Below are 23,238 nucleotides of genomic sequence, written 5' to 3'. Positions count from 1 at the left end.
GCCATGTTAGTTTTGTAGCATGTTTCCTCTGATACTCGGAGGCTTCCCTGTTATCATGTTTGTTTACCTTAATTATTTATGATTTTCTTTACATGGTGTTGTTTCTCTCCCCTCATTAAATTAGTTATTGTTGGGCTTGGAAGGCATTCTCTGGTACATTTTCACCCGGCGCCACAGATCGACCCAGAAAAGGGATTTTGACGAAGGAAAAATCTATTTCTGGGGAGAGACCTGTGGCGCCCGGTGAAACCCTTCCCCTTTATTTTACACAATCCCACCCTTTCCTTTCCAAGCCATCATGGCCAATACAGAAGGATGTTGTTCAGATGGCGCTCGCGTCGTGGCGTGGGTGGTGTGGCGCTGGTGGTTGGCAAGGGCCTTTGTATCGGCCCATCCCTTTGACGAAGGAATTAACTAAATGGAAGACAACCTGTGAATAGTGGATTTCACGCGCCTTTGCTTTATACACGACACCCTAAAGGTGCTCGCGCGAGGGTTGTAACCTCAGCATTCCATGCTTTTATCTTTCTCTGGTATAATTGGAAGGTTTTATCAGAAAAGGTATATAAGAAGGACTCTTTTCACCGGGCGCCACAGGTCTCTCCCCAGAAATAGATTTTTCCTTCGTCAAAATCCCTTAAATAGTGTGGTTTGTATTCCAGTTACGGAACAAATGACAAATTCGTAGATAATTTGTATTTTTCCTAACTATACAAACCTTAGCTATTTAACCAAACTTGCCTGCCAGCCCTATCCCCCCTTGAAGTCCTACCTCCAAGAAAAGGGAGTTCAAGCACAGGTGTGTGTGAGGGGGGGGGGGGGGGATAGCCAGCTACCCTCCCCTACTAGCGGTGTGGGTAGTAAACCCTCGTTAAATTTTAATGTCTCGTCATTTCAGCTACGCCAAAAGTAATACCCCTATTAAATAGCTAAGGTTTGTAGAGTTAGGGAAAATACAAATTATCTAAGAATTTGTCATGTTTCAAAGGCTTATAGAAAAGGATCGATGATATATATAGGAAATTATACAGATTACTTGATGAGTACTCTTGTGAATAAGTGATATGTGTAATGTAGCTGTATTAGGGCAGCGTTTACTGCTTAACCAGGTTTTTTTTGTCCCTACACATATACTAACCTTTAAATAGGGAGGGGTTTTCAGAAGACAACTCCCAACTTCAAGGACTGGGGTTTATATAGTTAGGAAAAATACAAATAAACTTTAAAAATTTGCTATATTTAAAAGGACTCAGGTTTGTATAGTTTAGGAAAAATTCAAATACAATTTAAAAATTTGCTATATTTAAGGGACAGGGTTTTTATAGTTAGGAAAAATACAAATAACTAAAAATTTCCTATATTTAAAGGACTGGTTTGTATAGTTAGGAAAAATTCAAATAAAATTTAAAAATTTGCTATATTTAAGGGACTGAGGGTTTTTATAGTTAGGAAAAATACAAATAACTAATAATTTCCTATATTTAAAGGACTCTGGTTTGTTTAGTTATAAAAAATACAAATAGCTTTCACAAAATTTTATGTTTAAAAAGACTCAGGTTTGTATAGTTTAGGAAAAATACAAATAACTTTTAAAAAAAATTGTATTTAAAGGCCCCGGGTTTGTATAGTTAGGAAAAATATAAATAAATGTTACAAAATTTTGTTTAAAGAACTCAGGTTTTTATAGTTAAGAAAAATACAAAAAACTTTAAAACTGCTATATTTAAAGGACTCAGATTTGTATTGTTATGAAAAATATAAATAACTTAAAAAATGTCCTATTTTTAAAGGACTCAGGTTGGTATAGTTAGGAAAAATACAAATAACTACAGTTTTTTTTTTTTCATATTTAAAGGACATGGGTTTGTATACTGTTGTTAGGAAAAATACAAATACTTTAAAAAAAATTTGTGATACAGGTACTTTATTGAAAAGACTGGTTTGTATAGTTAGGAAAAATACAAATTACTTTTAAAGAAATTTATTATATTTAAAGACATCAGGTTTGTATGTTCAAGAAAAATACCAATGACTTCAGAGTTTGCTTATATTATCATGAGAATTATGACATACTGTCTAGTATACAGACAGTATGTCATATGCACCAAATGTAAGCTTCGGCTGAAATAAGACAAATGACAAGATATGAGCAGAGCATACAAAAATCTAGAGAATTAATACAATGTTCACCAAATCAGGAAGTTGTATCTACATACATACATATACCAAGGCACTTCCCCCAATTTTTGGGGGGGGTAGCCGACATCAACAAATGAAACAAAACAAAAAAGGCGACCTCAACTCTCTACATTCCTCCCAGCCTAACAAGGGACTCAACCGAGTTCAGCTGGTACTGCTAGGGTGCCACAGCCCACCCTCCCATATTATCCACCACAGATGAAGCTTCATAATGCTGAATCCCCTACTGCTGCTACCCCCGCGGTCATCTAAGGCATCGGAGGAAGCAGCAGGGCCTACCGGAACTGCGTCACAATCGCTCGCCTTTCATTCCTATTTCTAGCAGGCTCTCTTGCCTCTCTCACATCTATCCTCCTATCACCCAGAGCTTCCTTCACTCCATCCATCTACCCAAACCTTGGCCTTCCTCTTGTACTTCTCCCATCAACTCTTGCATTCATCACCTTCTTTAGCAGACAGCCATTTTCCATTTTCTCAACATTCTCTCAACTTCCTTAAAATACAGTAGGAAATATAACTCTAAAAAGATCCAAAACATAAGTGATAATGACATAAACTGCAAATTGAGTCTAATGTTGCAAACCATAGTGGAACATTGTGAAGCCTGAATATCTGCAGTGGAAAAACAAAAATTGTATTTGGGATAAAGCACTTTTGAAATAGTGAAACGAAGATAATGAGTAAACCTTTATATTTATGCAAATTATAAACAAGAAAAAATTAAACCTACATGTTTATGTAAATTATAAACTAATATATGAAAAATCCCTTGTATAGACTATTTGAGGATTCCATATAGCCATTTCAGTTCCCTAACTGGAATGTTTAGTACACTATGTTAGCACTTGCAGAAATTGACAGTTAGAGCTGTGGATGGATAATGAAATATTTAATTTGTACTAACTTGATGTAGGGATAAATTGTCCCTGCTCATAATGTGGTGGTAGCTTGTAGACTTTGTTGCAGTTATCCAAGGTGTACAATTTTATAATGTATATATGTGTGGTACTACATTTACTGTATACAGTACAATATACTGTAGAGTAGCTGTTATTCAGTATGATTAACACGCACTAAAATTTTCAGTACTAAAATGCTTGTATTGTAGTCTAATTAATACTGTATATTGCTTGTGTAGAAACATCGTGAAAAACTAAGTTGCCTGATATTGTGTTTGTTAATCCATAAGTTATGTTCTGTGTGTCTAAAGTGTTTTCTCTTTCCAGGAAAACCATGTGGTAGAGGGTATGCAGCTATGTCAGTGCTGAAATCAACAATTCTTCCCACCAACAAGCTAATTATAGATGCAAAGTGGAAGCCCCACCAAAGGAATTTTTATAGGTGATGATGTCTGCCAAGAGCATCCCTCCCTTTGATTTATGTAGATGGATGCATAGGAAGAAAGGGTTTTGTTGCTCGTGCAAATGAAAGGAAGGTAAATTTTAAGTAATGGTTATAAAGGTATGAAACAAATTGGAATGATTAATAAATATTTGGCTGCCTGGTTATGTTAATTTTTACTACATTAATTTCAGTGGAGGTGGAATTTTTAAATTGGTAAGTAATACTCAAGTACAATATACGGAATTGTAGATTAATTGTAATGCTTGCAATTTGTTTAACTCTAGAAAAATATATTACTTTCTCTATAATGGCTTTAGATTATAATTGCAGAAGCATGCACTAGTGTAAAAATAACCATAAAGAAATTGTTGGTTTTCAACGTAGTATTCTATCTTCCCCCCTAGTCCATCATTTTGCAGCTCTGGATTAAGCTTAGCTGTTCTCAGGCTTTTGGAGGATTGTAAATTCCAAAGAACTATCCATGTATTCTTTTGTCTGAAGTGGAAAGACTTTATTTTCATATTTGCAAGTTAATAAAATGTATTTTCAAGCATGTTGATGGATACTTAAAATTTGAGCTAGGCAAGCCATTTAGCATAGGTGTAAATGTGGGAATACTCCATTGTACAATGATCAAGATGTTATGCAAGGGAGTTGGAATACAGATAAAGTAGAACTCTGAAAAGTAGGTATATGTATGGTTGAAGGGATGCAAGCAAACTTTTTGATAATGATTTCTGCATACTATATTTTATTGAGAAATAATGCCATCAGTGCAGCCTACTTTGATTATATTATTGGTCTTATAATTTTGTATTTAGTTATTTGAGTAGTTTACTCGCCCAGCCCACTTGAATGGATTACAGTCTTGAAATTTAGCTTCATATCCATTTGCATAAGTTTAATTGTATCTATTTAGATTTGAGTTTATAATTGTTTCATGTTACAGGTTCTCACTGATAAGCTGAAAGTAATTAACATTAGTTTATTGGACACACACACTTGTACTTTCCATGATGTATCTACTTGGCTTTATATTCGCATAGCTGCCTCCTTGAGACATATTCATCTAAACATACTGGTAAACCTCTTCTATCCAGGTTTCTAGATTAGGATTTTGTTGGCCATGTATACAATCTAGGGCTCTTCCTGGTTTGGCTAGTCTGCCGTCCACACTGTGTTACAGATGGTGTCCGGATTGTAAAACCTTCCATTCAAAAACTTTTATCTAAACCTTAAGCATAGGATTTTTATAGTTTGGATTAGATTTTAAGTGTGATGCCATTGGAATGCCTGTCATAAAACCTCTATTGAATGTCAAAACTACAGGTATCATCAGTCTTTGTTTTTTATATTTGGTACACGTTCTTTGAATATTCAGAACGTTCTTCAATCCTGACCCTCTTAAGACCTTCCAGTAATGCTGGCATACAGTATATCCTTTATAAACTATATACAGGCTATACAGAAGTTTGTAGTGTACAGTATGTGCCAGAATCTCTTGCTTAGACTTCTTTATAAATCACAGGAGGACTTCTTTAAGAATCACAACACTACTGTATTGCCACATACACCATATCCCAGCTTGTTTAACTGGCTCAAGGTAGAGAAGCATTTCACCAGTATTTTGGCCAGAAATGTGTTAAGGCCTAAAGTTACAATTATACATACATATACCAAGGCACTTTCCCAATTTTGGGGGGTAGCAGACATCAAACAAATGAAACATAAAAGGGGACATCTCCTCTCTACGTTCTTCCCAGCCTGACGAGGGACTCAACTGAGTTCGGCTGGTACTGCTAGGGTGGCAAGTCTCTAGTCTTTTAAGGAGTTGTCAATTTTTGTAGTAGTGTCTTTCTTTCTTTGGCCAAAGAAAATCCTTAATTCACTATTAACATAATGTACCATGGTCACAGTTTACTTGCTTGAGGGTACACTCAGGCACTCTATCATATTTGTCTTCCACTAGTTTTGTTATAGTGTTTATAGGAAATATTTATTTTAATGTTACCGTTCTTAAAATAGTTTATTTTTCATGTTTCCTTTCCTCATTGGGCAATTTTTTCTGTTGGAGCCACCGGGCCTATAGCATCCCGCTTTTCCAACAAGGGTTGTAGCTTAGCAAGTAATAATAATAATTATCTGGTGCCTACCTGAGATTGTTTTTCCCTTTTGACCCATTGTATATCTGAAGGAATAATACTTTCTATACTGACCTCTTAGTTTCTCTTGAATTTATCTACTAATTAGGACACCCTCAATACTTTACTGTACTCTCTCGGCGTCGGAGATTCTAAGCCATGAGAAGGTCGCGAAGTGCGCCATGCAGGCCACTTCGTGGCTGGATGTCTGGCTAAGTTCTCTGGGCATCCTTTTGCGCTCTGAGGATCTGTCTAAGGAGAGCAATAGGAAGGCCTTGGAGACCTTCCTCCTCTCGGGCACTCGCTCCATCGAGTTCCTGGCGCATCAGGTTACCAACCTGTGGGCCAACTCGGTGCTCAAGCGTCGTGATGCGGTGACCGAGAAGATCCATCCGAAGGTCCCCGCCGTGGACGTCAACAGGCTCAGACTCGCCTCCCTCCTCGGGGGGAATTTGTTTGAGCCCCAGGACATGGAACGTACAGCTGAGAGGTGGAGGAAGTCGAGTCAGGACTCCCTCCTCCAAAGGGCCCTTGCACCTCGGCCCTACAAGCCTCCAGCTCCACAGCAACATCAGCAATAGCCTCGCAAGACACCGAAGCAGGCGCCGGCAGCTAAGAAAGTGGTGTCTAAGCCCCACCCCTTTCCTGCCAAGGACAAGAGGGGCGGTAAGTCCTCCAGGGGAGGCAAGACTCCTAGAGGGAGCGGCCGCGGCCGCAAGCGCTAGGAGTGGCAGTCCCCCCGCGTGTCCACCTGTGGGGGGATGCCTTCAAAGTTGCGTGCACAGGTGTAAGCAACATGGGGCCAATGCTTGGACGGTCTCCGTGATTGGCCAAGGGTATCGCATCCAATTCACGACATCTCAACCTCCCCTGACAGTGAATCCAGTGTCGTCGAGCTCCTATGCCATGGGATCGGTAAAGGGGCTAGCCCTTCGGGCAGAAGTCGAGACCATGCTCAAGAAGGATGCTCTCCAGGAGGTCGTTGACGGCTCCCCAGGCTTCTTCAGTCGACTCTTTCTTGTAAAGAAGGCGTCTGGAGGCTGGAGACCCGTCATCGACCTCTCAGCTCTGGACAAGTTTGTCAAGCAAACTCCGTTCATCATGGAGACAGCGGACACGGTCAGACTTGCGGTGAGACCACAAGACTTCATGTGCACACTGGATCTGAAGGACGCGTACTTCCAGATCCCAATCCATCCGTCTTCCAGGAAGTACTTGAGATTCTGCCTAGACAGCAAGACCTACCAGTTCAAGGTACTGTGCTTCGGTCTTTCCACAGCACCTCAGGTGTTCACCAGAGTGTTTACCCTGATTTCGTCGTGGGCGCACAGGAACGGCATCCGTCTCCTCCGTTATCTGAACGACTGGCTGATCCTAGCAGACTCGGAGTCGGCCCTTCTTCGACACCGAGACAGGCTTCTGGGACTTTGCCAGGATCTGGGGATCGTAGTACAGTGAACCCTCGCTACTTCGCGGTTCGACAATCGCGGATTCCCCACTTCGCGGGGTTTTTCCATAACCCATATATATATACATATCGCGGATTTTCTGGAAAATTCGAAAATACCGCGAAATCTGAAGACAACCAAATACGATATTTTGTTACCTGTAATTCCATTAATACTGTAATTAGTAATATCTGCTCTTACTGATTGTTCATTGCATTACATATGATATATAATTCAGCACAGAAAGAAATTAAACACGAAAAAAGAATGTGATCATACGATAATGTACTGTATACAGTACGTAGTAAAATTAAATCGAACATGAAACGCAAATCAGATGCAGTCATACAATACGTATTAGAATGGTGTACAGTAAGGCTGCTGTTGACTACTACTGTACGTACAGTACTACAAATGTAATGGATGTGCTTCTTTTCCATGAATCTTTTGTATGTATACGTACGTAGTACAGTACTGCATCCAATAATATTCTTTGTTGCAAAAATCACATTTCGAATAAGCGTACGAGAGAGAGAGATAGAGAGAGAGAGAGAGACACACACATCCTACAACAAAAGCGTAAAATAGCGTACGTAAAGCTGTATTATTATTATTGTTATTATTATTATTATTGTTGTTGTTGTTAATAAAATTATTATTGTTATTATTATTATCATTATTATTATTATTACAGTACTGTACTGTATTATTATCATTATTTATTATTATTACGGTATTATTAATCTACGTACGTTCGGTATGCGCGGGGCATCTTCTATGAGTTGGTAACCTACGCATCATAGTACTGTAAGACGGGTTGTGATTGGTTCAAGCGCTGATAGATGACGAATCAGAACTCAAGTTTTGTTATCTAGCCTGTGATTGGTGTTTTGCCATCATCTCCTACCCGCAGCATCTAGGTTCTCGCGGGGCTGGATCGTCCACTTTCTCTTACCGCGTATCGCTGAGTAGACGTTCTTAAGTTTGTGAATCTGTGCTGTGTGCGACTTTTTTAAGTTGAACTTTTTGTTAAATCCTACTGTAATGGCTCCCAAGCGTTCTGCTTCTCTTAAGGCTGGTAGTGAGCCTAAACGCCACCGAAGGATGATGACGATAGCTGAGAAGGTTACGCTTCTCGACATGTTAAAAGATGGTAGAAGTTACGCGGCCGCTGGCCGCCATTTTGGCATCAACGAATCTACTGTTCGCTATATCAAGAAGGACGAGGCGAACATTAGAAAGACGGCTGCAATCACCTTTAGCAGATCAGCGAAGCGAGTCGTTACAACGCGTAATAAAACGATCGTACGCATGGAAGGTGCTTTAGCTGTGTGGATTGCCGACTGCCGGAAGAAGAACATAGCGTTGGATACGAACACCATCCAAACAAAGGCTTTGAGCTTATATGAGAATTTTGCTGCAAAGGAACCTAAAGACGACGACGGCAACCATCCTGAAGATGATGATGATGCAGATGATCCTCAACCAGGGACATCCACTGATTCCCAGCCTCAGAAACGTTTTTCCGCCAGCAAAGGATGGTTCGCGAAGTTTCAGAAACGCTTCGCCCTGAAAAGCGTTTCCCTGCATGGGGAGTCTGCTTCCGCTGACACTGCCGCTGCTGAAACTTACGTGAACCAGACGTTCAAGAATATTATCGCCGTAGGTGGATACAAGCCGGAACAAGTCTTTAATATGGATGAGACCGGCTTGTTTTGGAAGAGAATGCCGTCGCAAACTTTCCTGTTCAAAGAGGAAGCCAAAGCCTCTGGCTTTAAAGCATTCAAGGATCGCGTTACCCTCGTGATGTGTGGCAATGCTGCTGGATTTTTGCTAAAGCCGGGGCTTATTTATAAGTCGAAAAATCCTCGCGCTTTGAAAAATAAAAATAAGAATCTCCTTCCCGTGTACTGGATGCATAATCAAAAAGCATGGATTACGAAGATGCTGACCTCCAACTGGTTCCATCAGTGTTTTATCCCGCAAGTCAGCAAATATCTCTTAGAGAAGGGCTTGCCATTCAAGATCCTTCTCCTTATGGATAACGCTGGTGGACACGCAACTGACCTGTCGCATGAGGGCATTCAGGTTGAGTTCCTGCCACCCAACACCACGTCATTAATTCAACCGATGGACCAGGGGGTTATCAGGGCGTTCAAGGCCCTCTACACGAAGAACACCTTGGCGGACCTCGTTGCGTGTGTGGATGCTGCCCAAGATGATGAGGATGAAGATTTTAACTTGAAGGCGTACTGGCGGCAGTACACCATAGCCACGTGCCTGCAGAATATTCAGAAGGCACTTCAAGAGATGAAACCTGCAACCGTGAATGCGAGCTGGAAGAAGTTGTGGCCCGATATTGTTTACGACGACAAGGGATTTACAGTACTCCGTCGGAAATCCAACACTCTGCAATACGCAAATCTGTGCAGTTGGCTGCCATAATTGGAGGTGACGGGTTTGGCGACATGACGACTGAAGACGTCGACGAGTTGTTGGACTGCCATTCCCAGCCCCTAACTGACGCAGACCTCGAAGACCTGACGAAATCGGCAAGCGAAGAAGAGAGTGAAACCCAGGAAGAGACCCAAGAAAATGTCGAAGAAACGGGCTTAACATTAGAACGGCTTGCCAAGGCCTGCAACCATGCGAAGGAGTTGAAAGAAATGTTGCAAGAGTGGGACGAGGATATGGTTCGCTCGATGCAATTCTGCAACAAGATCGATGAAGACATGACTCCCTACAAAATGCTCTTGGATCGAAAAAAGAAGCAGCGGCAACAACTTCCGATCACAATGTTCTTCCAGCCTCGCAAAAAAGAGCCAGTTCCTCCTGCTAGTACGCCTTCGGAAGAAATTGAAGAAGTTTCCCAGGAAGAAGTTGAAGAGGTGTCCCAGGAAAAGACACCTCCGTCTGAAGAGACGTAAAATACTACCTGGCTGCACAGTAGAACACATCATCAGCTTCATCATCATCATTTCTACTGTGCAGCAAATTCATCGCCATCATCATTCAAGTTTTTCTTCAACTTCTTTCGTGGTGAGTACAGTAACAATCTTTATTTTTTACTTTAATATTCTTACTGTACATTCTAAAACTGTATTTGTGCCTGTTTTATAGTTTAGTACTGTACGTACTGTATGCATTAAGTTAAAGGGAAGGTTTTAAAAGTCTACATGTTGTAACCTATCATATTTTTTTTTTTTTTAATTTACATTTACGTACGTAAAACAATCTCTCTCTCTCTCTCTCTCTCTCTCTCTCTCTCTCTCTCTCTCTCTCTCTCTCTCTCTCTCTCTCTCTCTCTCTCTCGCTCTCTCTCGTAAATTGATTTTTTATGTTTAAAATTTACATTTACTGTATGTACGTAAAACAATCTCTCTCTCTCTCTCTCTCTCTCTCTCTCTCTCTCTCTCTCTCTCTCTCTCTCTCTCTCTCTCTCTCGTAAATTGTTTTCCTGCTTTGCTACGTACAATACTGTATGTGCTGTACAGTACTGTATGATTTTATATAGATACGGTAAATTATATTTGTAAGGTAACATATTTTGTAAATGCTTTTACTGTAAATACTGTACTGTATCATTATTTATCACTATCATCATGCGCGTTAAATGCCTTGTTTGTTCTGAGCGTGGTTGTTTACTGAGCGTACAGTACTTTATGACGCCGTCGTTTCAGGCGGCGTCATAAAGAAAAACATTTCATTTGGAAGTCCTAAGAAAAATACGTAAACTAAAACATTGGTAATAAAAAAATCAACATACAGTACTGTATAATCAATATAATCGATGCAAAAACTAACCTATACATATATGTGTACACTAAATGAGTTTGTTTCTTCATTATGATCAGAGATGAACGTAAACAAAACATTGGTTGCCATTTTTTATCGTGCTTTTTAGGTGTTTAGGAAATGCATGATATAAAATCGCCTTTAATATTTGTGCCTGTTTTAGTTTAGGGTGCTGTAGTACATGCATTAAGTGTTCTGTACATTAAAGGGTGGTTTGTTAACAGTACTACGTACAAGGGAAGGTTTTTAAAGTCCGAATATACATGTTAAATAAATAGGTAAATATGATGTCACTACTTCGCGGGTTTTCACCTATCGCGCCCGCGTCTGGAACCTATCTACCGCGATAAACGAGGGTTCACTGTAAATCTCGAGAAGTCCTCTCTGCAGCCGTCCCAACGACTGGTTTATCTAGGCATGTTGTTAGACACCAATCTCCACAAAGCCTTTCCATCAGACGACAGGATAGCAAGGCTGAGGAGGGTGGCGGAACCCTTCCTCAGGCGAGAAGAGCTTCCTGCCCAATCGTGGTTGCGTCTCTTAGGTCACCTGTCCTCCCTGGCTCGTCTGGTTCCAAACGGCCGTCTCAGGATGAGATCCCTGCAGTGGCGACTCAAGTCCCGGTGGAATCAAGGATCCGATTCCCCTGACTTCCTGGTCCCTATAGGACCTTCGGAACAGGCGGACCTGCGGTGGTGGCTGGTCGACGAGAACCTGCGAAAGGGAGTGGATCTTCTCATCCTCCCCCCGGAATTGACACTGTTTCCGGACGCGTCAAAAGAAGGGTGGGGAGCGCACATTCTGAACCAAAGGACCTCAGGCCTTTGGTCAGAATCAGAAAAGTACCTGCACATCAACCTGCTAGAAATGAAGGCTGTTTTCCTGACTCTTCAACAGTTCCAACGGACACTGGCGGGTCACTCCGTGGTGGTGATGAGCGACAACACCACGGTAGTGGCTTATATCAACAAGCAGGGAGGTACTTTTTCGCAGCAGCTATCCCATCTTGCAGTAGAGATTCTGAGGTGGACCTAAGTCCACTCGATAACACTATCAGCTCGCTTCATTCCTGGCAAGAGGAATGTGCTCGCCGACAGTCTGAGCAGGGCTTTGCAGGTAGTGAATACCGAGTGGTCTTTGGATCCTCAGATAGCCAACAAAGGCCTGGCTTTGTGGGGTTCCCCGACTGTGGATCTGTTCGCGACAGCTTTGAATTTCAAACTGCCCCTGTACTGCTCCCCAGTCCCGGACCCCAAGGCACTCTGGCAAGATGCTTTCCAACAACGGTGGGACAACATCGACGTGTATGTCTTCCCACCATTCTGTCTGATGAAAAGGGTGCTCAACAGGACCAGACTATCGGTCAACTTGTCGATAACTCTGATAGCTCCGCTGTGGAATCACGCGGAATGGTTCCCGGACCTTCTGCAGCTCCTGACGGAGCTCCCGAAAGAACTTCCCCCATGACACGAGCTACTCAAACGACCACATTGCAACATCTTCCACAGAGCCGTAGCATCGCTTCGGCTTCACGCCTGGAGACTGTCCAGCATCTCCTCATGGAGAGAGGCTTTTCGCAACAGGTTGCAGAGAGGATGTCTCGGCACCTGCGAAAGTCCTCAGAGGGAGGGGTATCTCTCCACTCGATGCCACTATTCCAGCAATAGCGGAGTTTCTCGTCTATTTGTGGGAGGAAATGCACCTTTCGGTCTCAGCGGTGAAAGGCTATCGCTCAGCCTTAAGCTTGGCTTTTAGGCTGAAAGGAGTGGAACTCTCTTTACTCATACGTAGCTATGAGCTTACCTGCCCTCAGTCGGAAGTGAGAAATCCTCCTTGGAACGTGGTTCGGGTCCTCAGAGCTCTTAAGAGACCTCATTTCGAACTATTACGCCAGGCCTCTGATCGCCACCTGTCTTGGAAGACGGCTTTCCTGCTCGCTTTGGCCTCTGCCAAGCGTGTTAGTGAACTTCATGGTCTCTCGTACGACGTCGCCCATTCAAGGGGATGGGGGGAGGTAACGTTCAGGTTCGTCCCTGAGTTTGTTGCCAAGACTCAGAACCCTGGAGTGCTGGACCCACGGTTCGACTCTTTCAGGGTCGCGAGTCTCCGTTCTGTAACAAGCGACCCAGACCAGCTGCTACTATGTCCAGTGAGGAGTCTGAGATGTTATGTTACGTGAAGAGAACAGCTGCAGTTCATCCTCAGGTGCAAGCTATGTTTGTTAGCAGAGGCAGGACAAAGAGGAGGGTCACCAAGAACACCATCTCGGCTTGGATTCGAAGGGTTATCCATCACGCCTTGAATCCGGACCCTCCTCCGTCACGTCGCCCTAGGGCACACGACGTCAGGGGCATCGCTACGTACCTGGCCTTCAAGAGAAACTTCTCTGTGACGCAGGTACTTCAAGCTGGGGTCTGGAAGCGTCAGACGACCTTCACAACCCACTACCTGCAGGACGTGACCCACAGGAGCCTCGATACTTTTTCTATCGTCCCTGTGGTTGCTGCACAACAGCTGTTCTAACCTCGGGCTCCTTTATGGACAAGTAGCAGTAGGTTGAGGGCGTTGTTACCCGGTTTTAGTCTACGTGAATGAAAGAGTATGTCTGACCCTTACTTCTTTCTTCATCCTCCCCTCTCTTGGGGAAGCAGCATCCTGGTCTCTGCATAGCTGACCTCAACCTCTGCAGGTAAACCATGCTTCCTTGTGTTCCTAGTATTAAGCTTAATTTTGTCGCGTCCCCCATACTCTGACGAGGTGGTATTGGGAACGTCCTATCCTGGATTCCTATCTAAAGGTCTCAAGGTCAACTTCATAGGACGAGTCACGCTCTTTCCTCCACACACAACTTATGTAGGAGACACGTTCCTTGCGAAGCAAGGAACTTGTGAGGTGCAGGGACTCCCTTTCTCGAGTGATACTCACTTGGAGTCAGAGTCCCCGGGTAAAGCCAAAGTGAGTAAGGCTGGGGACTTTCCACCCTTCCTAAGGGGTAAGTCACCCATTGTAAATAGCGTGGTTTGTATTTCGGTTACGGAACAAATGACAAATTTGGAGATAATTTGTATTTTTCCTAACCATACAAACCTTAGCTATTTACACATATTTGCCCGCCAGCCCTGTCCCCCAAGTCAAGTCCTACCTCTAAGTGAAGTGAAGCAAATCACAGGTGTGTGGGGGAGGGGGGGGGAGGGGTAGCTTGCGCTTCCCCTACCCCCGCTAACTAGCGCAGGGGTAGTTAACCCTCGTTAAAATCTATTGGCTCGTCAATTTCAGCTACGCCGAAAATTAAACCCAATGTAAATAGCTAAGGTTTGTATGGTTAGGAAAAATACAAATTATCTCCGAATTTGTCATGTTTGTATAGTTTAGGAAAAATACAAATAACTTTTTTAAAATTTTGTATTTAAAGGCCCCGAGTTTCTATAGTTAGGAAAAATACAAATAACTTTTACACAATTTTGTTTAAAGGACTCGGGTTTGTATAGTTAGGAAAAATACAAAAAACTTTAAAACTGCTATATCTAAAGGACTCAGGTTTGTATAGTTATGAAAAATATAAATAACTTAAAAAATTTCCTATTTTTAAAGGACTCGGGTTGGTATAGTTAGGAAAAATACAAATTACTTTTAAAGAAATTTATTATATTTAAAGACATCAGGTTTGTATGGTCAGGAAAAATACCAATGACTTCAGAGTTTGCTTATATTTTCATGAGAATTATGACTTAGTGTATGTATACTTAATGCATCAAATGTAAGCTTTGGCTGAAATAAGTGATAATGACACAAACCACAAATTGAGTCTAATGTTGCAAACCATAGTGGAACATTGTGAAGCCTGAATATCTATTGTGGAAAACTAGATTGTATCTATGATAAAACTCTTTTAAAATAGTAAAACGAAGATAAAGAGTACACCTTTATGTTATTCAAATTATAAACAAGAAAAAATTAAACCTACATGTTTATGCAAATTATAAACTAATATATGAAAAATCCCTTGTAAAGACTACAGTACTTGAGGATTCCATATACCCATTTCACTTCCCTTCCTGGAATGTTTAGTACACTATGTTAGCACTTGCAGAAATTGAAAGTTAGAGCTGTGGATGGATAATTAAAATATTTAAGTTGTACTAACTTGATACAGGGGTAAATTGTCCCTGATTATAATGTGGTGGTAGCTTTTAGACTTTGTTGCAGTTATCCAAGGTGTACAACTTTATAATGTGTATGTGTGGTACTACATTTACCATATACTGTACTGTATACTGTAGAGTAGCGATTTTTCAGTATGATAAACAAGCACTAGAATTATCAGTACTAAAGTGCTTGTATCGTAGTCTACTTAGTATATTGCTTGTGTAAAATGATTGTGGAAACTTATATTTAAATTGCCTGATATTGTTTTTGTTAATCCATGAGTTATGTTCTGCGTGTTTGAAGTGTTTTCTCTTTCCAGGAAAACCATGTGGTAGAGGGTATGCAGTTATGTCAGTGCTGAAATCAACCATTCTTCCCACCAACAAGCCAATTAAAGATGCAGAGTGGAAGCCCCCACCAAAGGAATTTTTATAGGTGATGATGTCTGCCAAGAGCATCCCTCTCACTTACAGCCTTTGATTTATGTAGATGGATGCATAGGAAGAAAGGGTTTTGTTGCTCGTGCAAATGAAAGGAAGGTAAATTTTTGGTAATGGTTATAAAGGTATGGAACAAATTATAATGATTAATGAATATTTGGCTGCCTGGTTATGTTAATTTTTACTTCATTAATTTCAGTGGAGGTGGAATTTTTAAATCGGTAAGTAATACCCAAGTACAAAATGCAAATTATAGATTAATTGTAATGTTTGTAATTTGTTAACTCTAGAAAAATTTATTACTTTCTCTATAATGGCTTTAGATTAAAATTTCAGAAGCATGCTCTAGTGTAAAAAATAACCATAAAGAAATTGTTGGTGTTCAACATAGTATTCTATCCCCTCCCCCTAGTCAATCATTTTGCAGCTCTGTAGTAACCTTAGCTGTTCTCAAGCGTTTGGAGGATTGTAAATTCCCAAAACTATCCATGTGGTGTCTTTTGTCTGAATTTGAAAGACTTTGCTTTCATAGCAAGTAAATAAAATTATTTTCAAGCATGTTGATGAATACTTGAAATTTGAGCTAGGCAAGCCATTTAGCATAGGTGTAAATGTGGGAATACTCCATTGTACAATGATCAAGATTTTATGTAAGGGAGTTGGAACACAGATAAAGTAGAACTCTGAAAAGTAGGTATATGTATATTTGAAGGGATGCAAGCAAACTTTTTAATAATGATTTCTGCCTACTATATTTCATAGAGAAATAATGCCATCAGTGTAGCCTACTATGATTATATTATTGGTGTTACAATTTTCCTTTTAATAATTTTGTATTTGGTTATTTGAGTAGTTTACTCGCCCACCCCACTTGTATGGATTACAGTCTTGAAATTTAGCTTCATATCCATTTGCATAAGTTTAATTGTATCTGTTTAGATTTGAGTTTGTAATTGTTTCATGTTACAGGTTCTCACTGATAAGCTGAAAGTAATTAACATTAGTTTATTGGACACACACACTTGTACTTTCCATGATGTATGTACTTGGCTTTATATTCGCTTAGCTGCCTCCTTGAGACATATTCCCTAAACATACTGGTAAAGCTCTTCTATCCAGGTTTCTAGATTAGGATTTTGTTGGCCATATATACAATCTAGGGCTCTAACTGGTTTGGCTAGTCTGCCGTCCACACTGTGTTACAGATGGTGTCCAGATTGTAAAACCTTCCATTCAAAAACTTTTATCTAAACCTTAAGCATAGGATTTTTATAGTTTGGATTAGATTTAAGTGTGATGCCATTGGCATGCCTTTCATAAAACCTCTATTCAATGTCAAAACTACAGGTATCATCATTGTTTTTTTATATTTGGTACACGTTCTTTGAATATTCAGAACGTTCTTCAATCCTGACACTCTTAAAGACCTTCCAGTAATGCTGGCATACAGTATATCCTTTTTAAACTATATACAGGCTATACAGAAGTTTGTAGTGTACAGTATGTGCCAGAATCTCTTATTATTAATTTCTTTTAGTGGTTTTACCTTTTTACTAATTTTTTTACAAATCCAATGAGTATATATGGATTTGTGGAATGCATCCCCTTTATCTTTCATGGGAATTTTTTTTTTTTTTTTTTACTGTAGTTCATGGGCACTTTACTTAGCAAACTAACTCCCAGAAGAAATTTTATTGGATGAATGGATTTATTAACTTAAAGTATACTGCGCTATGTAACCCAGTGCTCCAGTCTATCATGCCATTCAAGGTTTTAGCACATCAAGCAAAAACCCTGGATTTATACAGTACTATGAAGTAAAAGTTGAAACAGGTTTGATTGTAAGATGGAAAGAAAGGCAGCGAGAACAGAAATAAAGTAGAATGATATAAAGCAAGTGTTATGGGCTGAAAGAACACTGAAGACCATTAAGTAATGCCTACATTCACTCTGAGGTGCATTGATAGCAATATTTCCACCCCCCCCCCCCCCCATATGGTATTTTTCTGATGCCAATGTCATCCTGTAAATATTGTTTTTCACTAACTTGCCTTATGCATTTCTTAAGATAATGCTCACTACAGTACAATCATTCATCCAATGGAGCAACACAATTTTTTTCTTGCTGGGATATAAATTTGTTTGTTGAATAAAAATAGTTTACTTCAATATTGAAGTAAATCAACAAGTTTCAAAGGCTCAGAGAAAATGGTTGATGATATAGATGGGAAATTATACAGAGTACTTGATGAGTACTTGTGTTTTTGTTGTTGAATGCTGATATCGTGATATGTGTAGTGTAGCTGTGTTAAGGCAATGTTTAATGTTTAACCAGGTTTTTGTTCCTATACATATACAAACCTTCAAATAGGGTTTCAGTGTGAGAAAACATCTCCCAACTTTAAGGACCGGGGTTTTTATAGTTAGGAAAAATACAAATAACTTTAAAAATTTATTATATTTAAAGGACTCGGGTTTGTATAATTATGAAAAATACAAATAATTTAAAAAAATGGCTATATTTAAAGGACAAAGGTTTGTATAGTTATGAAAAATACAAATAACTTTAAAAATTTGCTTTAATTACAGGACTCAAGATTGTTTAGTTATGAAAAATACAAATAACTTGAAAAAAATTGCTATATTTGGAGGACCCGGGTTTTGTATAGTTAGGAAAAATACAAAGAACTTGAAAATTTTGTTATATTTTAAGGACTCAGGTTTGTATAGTTAAGAAAAATACAAATATTTAAAAAAAAACCTCAGGTTTGTATAGCTATGAAAAATACAAATAACTTAAATTAATTGCTATTTTTAAAGGATTTAAGTTTGTATAGTTATGAAAAATACAAATAATTTTAAAAATGGCTATATTTAAAGGACTCAAGATTGTATAGTTATAAAAAATACAAATAACTTTAGAAATTTTAATATTTATAGGACTCGGGTTTGTATGGTTAGGAAGAATACAAATAACTTTAAAAGTGCTATATTTAAAGGACTCAGGTTTGTATAGTTAGGAAAAATATAAATAACTTGAAAAATTTCCTAATTTTAAAGGACTCGGGTTTGTAAAGTTAGGAAAAATACAAATAACTACAGTTTTTTTATATTTAAAGGACTTGGGTTTGTATACTGTTGTTAGGAAAAATATAAATACTTGAAAAAAATTTGTTATACAGGTACTTCATTGAGAAGACTGGTTTGTATGGTTAGGAAAAATACCAATGACTTTAAAGTTTGCTTATATTTTCATGAGAATTTTGACATACTGTATGTATACTTCATGCATCAAATGTAAGCTTCGGCTGAAATAAGACAAATGACGTAAGATATGAGCAGAGCATACAGAAATCCATAAAATTATTACAAAGTTCATCAATTCAAGAAATTCTATGCTTTGAAACAAGCAGCTATACTTCCATAAAGAACAGTAGGAAATATAACTCCAAAAAGATCCAAAATATAAATGATATGGCACAAAATCCAAATTCAGTCTTCTGTTGCAAACCATAGTGAATCATTGTGAAGCCTGAATATCTGCAGTGGAAAAAACAAAAATTGTATTTGGGATAAAGCACTTTTAAAATAATGAAACGAAGATAATGAGTAAACCTTTATGTTTATGCAAATTATAAACAAGAAAAAATTAAACCTACATGTTTATGAAAATTATAAACTAGTATATGAAAAATCCCTTGTATAGACTACAGTATTTGAGGATTCCATATAGCCATTCCAGTTCCCTTCCTGGAATGTTTCGTACACTATGTTAGCACTTGCAGAAATTGACAGTTAGAGCTGTGGATGGATAATGAAATATTTAATTTGTACTAACTTGATGTAGGGATAAATTGTCCCTGCTCATAATGTGGTGGTAGCTTGTAGACTTTGTTGCAGTTATCCAAGGTGTACAATTTTATAATGTATATATGTGTGGTACTAAATTTACCATATACAGTACTGTATACTGTAGAGTAGCGGTTTTTCAGTATGATAAACAAGCACTATAATTATAAGTACTAAAATGCTTGTATTGTAGTCTACTTACTACTGTATATTGCTTGTGTAAAAAGATTGTGAAAAACTAAGTTGCCTGATATTGCGTTTGTTAATCCATAGGTTATGTTCTGTGTGTCTAAAAGTGTTTTCTCTTTCCAGGAAAACCATGTGGTAGAGGGTATGCAGCTTTGTCAGTGCTGAAATCAACCATTCTTCCCACCAACAAGCCAATTAAAGATGCAGAGTGGAAGCCCCTACCAAAGGAATTTTTATAGGTGATGATGTCTGCCAAGAGCATCCCTCCCACTTACAGCCTTTGATTTATGTAGAGGGATGCATAGGAAGAAAGGGTTTTGTTGGTCGTGCAAATAAAAGGAAGGTAAATTTTAGGTAATGGTTATAAAGGTATGAAACAAATTAAAATGATTAATGAAAATTTGACTGCCTGGTTGTTAATTTTTACTTCATTAATTTCTGTGGAGGTGGAATTTTTAAATTGGTAAGTAATACCCAAGTACAATATGCAAATTATAGATTAATTGTAATGCTTGCAATTTGTTTAACTCTAGAAAAATTTATTATTTTCTCTATAATGGCTTTAGATTAAAATTTCAGAAGCATGTTGGTGTTCACCATAGTATTCTATCCCCTCCCCCTAGTCATTCATTTTGCAGCTCTGTACTAACCTTAGGTGTTCTCAAGCGTTTGGAGGGTCGTAAATTCCAAAAACTATCCATGTGGGTGATATCTTTTGTCTGAATTTGAAAGACTTTGCTTTCATAGCAAGTAAATAAAATTATTTTCAAGCATGTTGATGGATACTTGAAATTTGAGCTAGGCAAGCCATTTAGCATAGGTATATATGTGGGAATACTCCATTGTACAATAATCAAGATGTTATGCAAGGGAGTTGGAACGCAGATAAAGTAGAACTCTGAAAAGTAGGTATATGTATGGTTGAAGGGATGCAAGCAAACATTTTAATAATGATTTCTGCATACTGTATTTTGTAGAGAAATAATGCCATCAGTGCAGCCTAGCATGATTATATTGTTGGTCTTACAATTTTCCTTATAATAATTTTGTATTTAGTAATTTGGGTTGTTCACTCTCCCATCCCACTTGTTTGGATTAGTCATGAAATTAACTTTGTATCCATTTTTCATGTTAAAAAATAATCATAAGCTTTACTGTATCTATTTATTTTTGAGTATATAATTATGGTTCATGTTACAGGTTCTCATTTATAATCTGAAGGTAATTAACATTAGTTTATTTAACAAGTTATACATTGACAAGCCAACATGAAGAGAGCGGGGGAGAATTCGGAACACACGTGACCAAACATAAAAAAACAGATATCATTCACAAAATTAGACGGCTTACCATATAATATTCATACTCTGATTACTTATGAAATCTAAATAACATTCACATATTGTTACAGTTCCCATATTCAAAATATAATTCCTCATAATACGTGGTTGTGATAAATTTCTATAACTGGTTTTCAGTATTGAAAAACATGTGATCTATAACTGGTTTGCGGTATTGAAAAACATGTCTGTAAGTTAGGAAGTAAAAGTACAGAATACACATTTTACAGTAGTTTCCAAAGAGCTGATAGGCAATTTACCAGTTGCTGACATTGGAAAATTGTCATCTTTAAATTAAATAATTATTGTACTGTATCTGATATTTATTGTAATTCTCTTGACAGCACTGGTGTTATGAATGATTAGAATTCCATTCAATAAAAACCAAGTATAAAACTCATTCAATATTCATCTCAAAAACTGGTTACTAATGTTATAGAGCATAGGCTACATTAAAGACAGACAAAATGTAAGACGAAAAATGACACACCCTTGGAAGTCTAAAGCTTTTCAAACAGTTTTGTCTTATTCAAACATGTTCTATCATGTTATTTTCTGACCCTTGCTTCTGTTAGTAGAGGACCATTCCTAGTTTAATGCCATTAATAATTCCCCCCCCCCTAAAAAAAAAACAAAAAAAAACAACACACTTGTACTTTCCATGAGGTATCTACCTGGCTTTATATTCGCATAGCTGCCTCCTTGAGACATTCCTTAAACATACTGGTAAAGCGCCTCTCACATTGTGTTACAGATGGTGTCCAGATTGTGAAATGTTCCATTCAAAAACTTTAATCTCGCATTGTGTTACAGATAGTGTCCAGATTGTGAAACCTTCCATTCAAAAACTTTAATCTCACATTGTGTTACAGATGGTGTCCAGATTGTGAAACCTTCCATTCAAAAACTTTAATCTAAACCCTAAGCATAGGATTTTTATAGTTTGGATTAGAGCTAAGTTTGATGCCACTGGAATGCCTTTCATAAAACCTCCATTGTATGTCAAAAGCTACAGGTATCATCAGTCTGTTTTTTTTTTTTTTTTTTTTTTTTTTTTTAAATATATTTGGTACATGTTCTACATACAGGCTATATAGAAGTTTGTAATGTATAGTATGTGTCAGTATCTCTTGCTTATGTGCCAGTATCTTTTGCTTAAAGACTTCTTTAAGAATCACAACACTGTACTGTATTGCCACATACACCATCTTCCAGCTTGTTTAACTGCCTCAAGGTTAGAGAAGCATTTCACCAGTATTCTGGCCAGAACTGTGTCAAGGCCTAAAGTTACAATTATAAAATAATTAAAATGGAATTCTCTAGTCTCTTAAGGAGTTGTCAATTTTTGTAGTAGTCTTTCTTCCTTTGGCCAAAGAAAATACTTAATTCACTATTCACTTAATGTACCATGGTCTTCCACTGTGTTAGGTTAGAGTTTACTTGCTTGAGGGTACACTCGGGCACTCTATTCTATCATATTTGTCTTCCACTTGTTTTGTTATAGTTTTTTTTTAACGTTACTGTTCTTAAAAGTTTATTTTTCCTGTTTCCTCTCCTCACTGGGCTATTTTTCGTGTTGGAGCCCCCGGGCTTATAACATCCTGTTTTTCCAACTAGGGTTGTAGCTTAGCAAGTAATAATGATAATTATTATCTGGTGTATACCTGAGATTATTTTTCCCTTTTGGCCCATTGTATATCTGAAGGAATAAGTTTCTATACTGACTTTTTAGTTTCTCTTGAATTTCTCTACTAATTAAGACGCCCCCAATACTTTACTGTACTCTGTCAGTTCAATTGGTAAGATAGGCTAAGCAAGGGGATCCTCTCCGGACGTGACATTTTTAGCAGTCTTCCTTCTATGGACTGTTTCAGTTATTTTTTTTCATCTCTTCACTTACATTCTTGGTCACATGTTCATTCCCAATCTGGACATCAAATTGCACCATTGTCATCTGATATTAATTGCAATCGCTGTTAGTTCTATCCAGGCCACTGCTGAAATTAATGGATGGTAGGAAGGCATCAATTATGTCAACGTTGAGCATATATGCATTCATGTTATTTCATATTTCAAACAGCATTAGAGGCAAGGGGAATTTTTATAATTGTCATCATGGGTTCTTGGTTCACATTGTCTTGCTGCTGAGAAATTTCTGTCATTTATGTAACCTCAGGCTGCAGTACTTTATTTCTTACAACAAACTTATTTCTGTGGATAAAACGATGTTAATTTCATTTTGTAATTATCAGTGTTGACACCTAATATAGCAATTATGACTTTCTCTTCCTGTAACTAGTAACAATTTTATCTTTAACATGTCTTGGTTTTCTTTTGCTCCCATATG

At 38.5% G+C, this 23,238-nt stretch overlaps 1 long non-coding RNA gene across 1 annotated transcript; it reads left to right on the top strand.

The window, feature by feature from the left end:
- Positions 1 to 3,568: 3,568 nt before the first annotated feature.
- LOC137627554 (uncharacterized) lies at positions 3,569 to 21,274 on the top strand. The gene is made up of 3 exons (XR_011041191.1): positions 3,569 to 3,634; positions 15,393 to 15,612; positions 19,675 to 21,274. It is a non-coding gene; the product is annotated as an uncharacterized lncRNA (long non-coding RNA).
- The last annotated feature ends 1,964 nt before the right edge of the window (positions 21,275 to 23,238 follow it).

This window comes from Palaemon carinicauda, chromosome 35 (assembly GCF_036898095.1).
Source record: "Palaemon carinicauda isolate YSFRI2023 chromosome 35, ASM3689809v2, whole genome shotgun sequence".
Classification (NCBI taxonomy): domain Eukaryota; kingdom Metazoa; phylum Arthropoda; class Malacostraca; order Decapoda; family Palaemonidae; genus Palaemon; species Palaemon carinicauda.
Note: the sequence above shows the minus strand (reverse complement) of the source record. Positions and strands in the feature narration are given on the sequence as shown.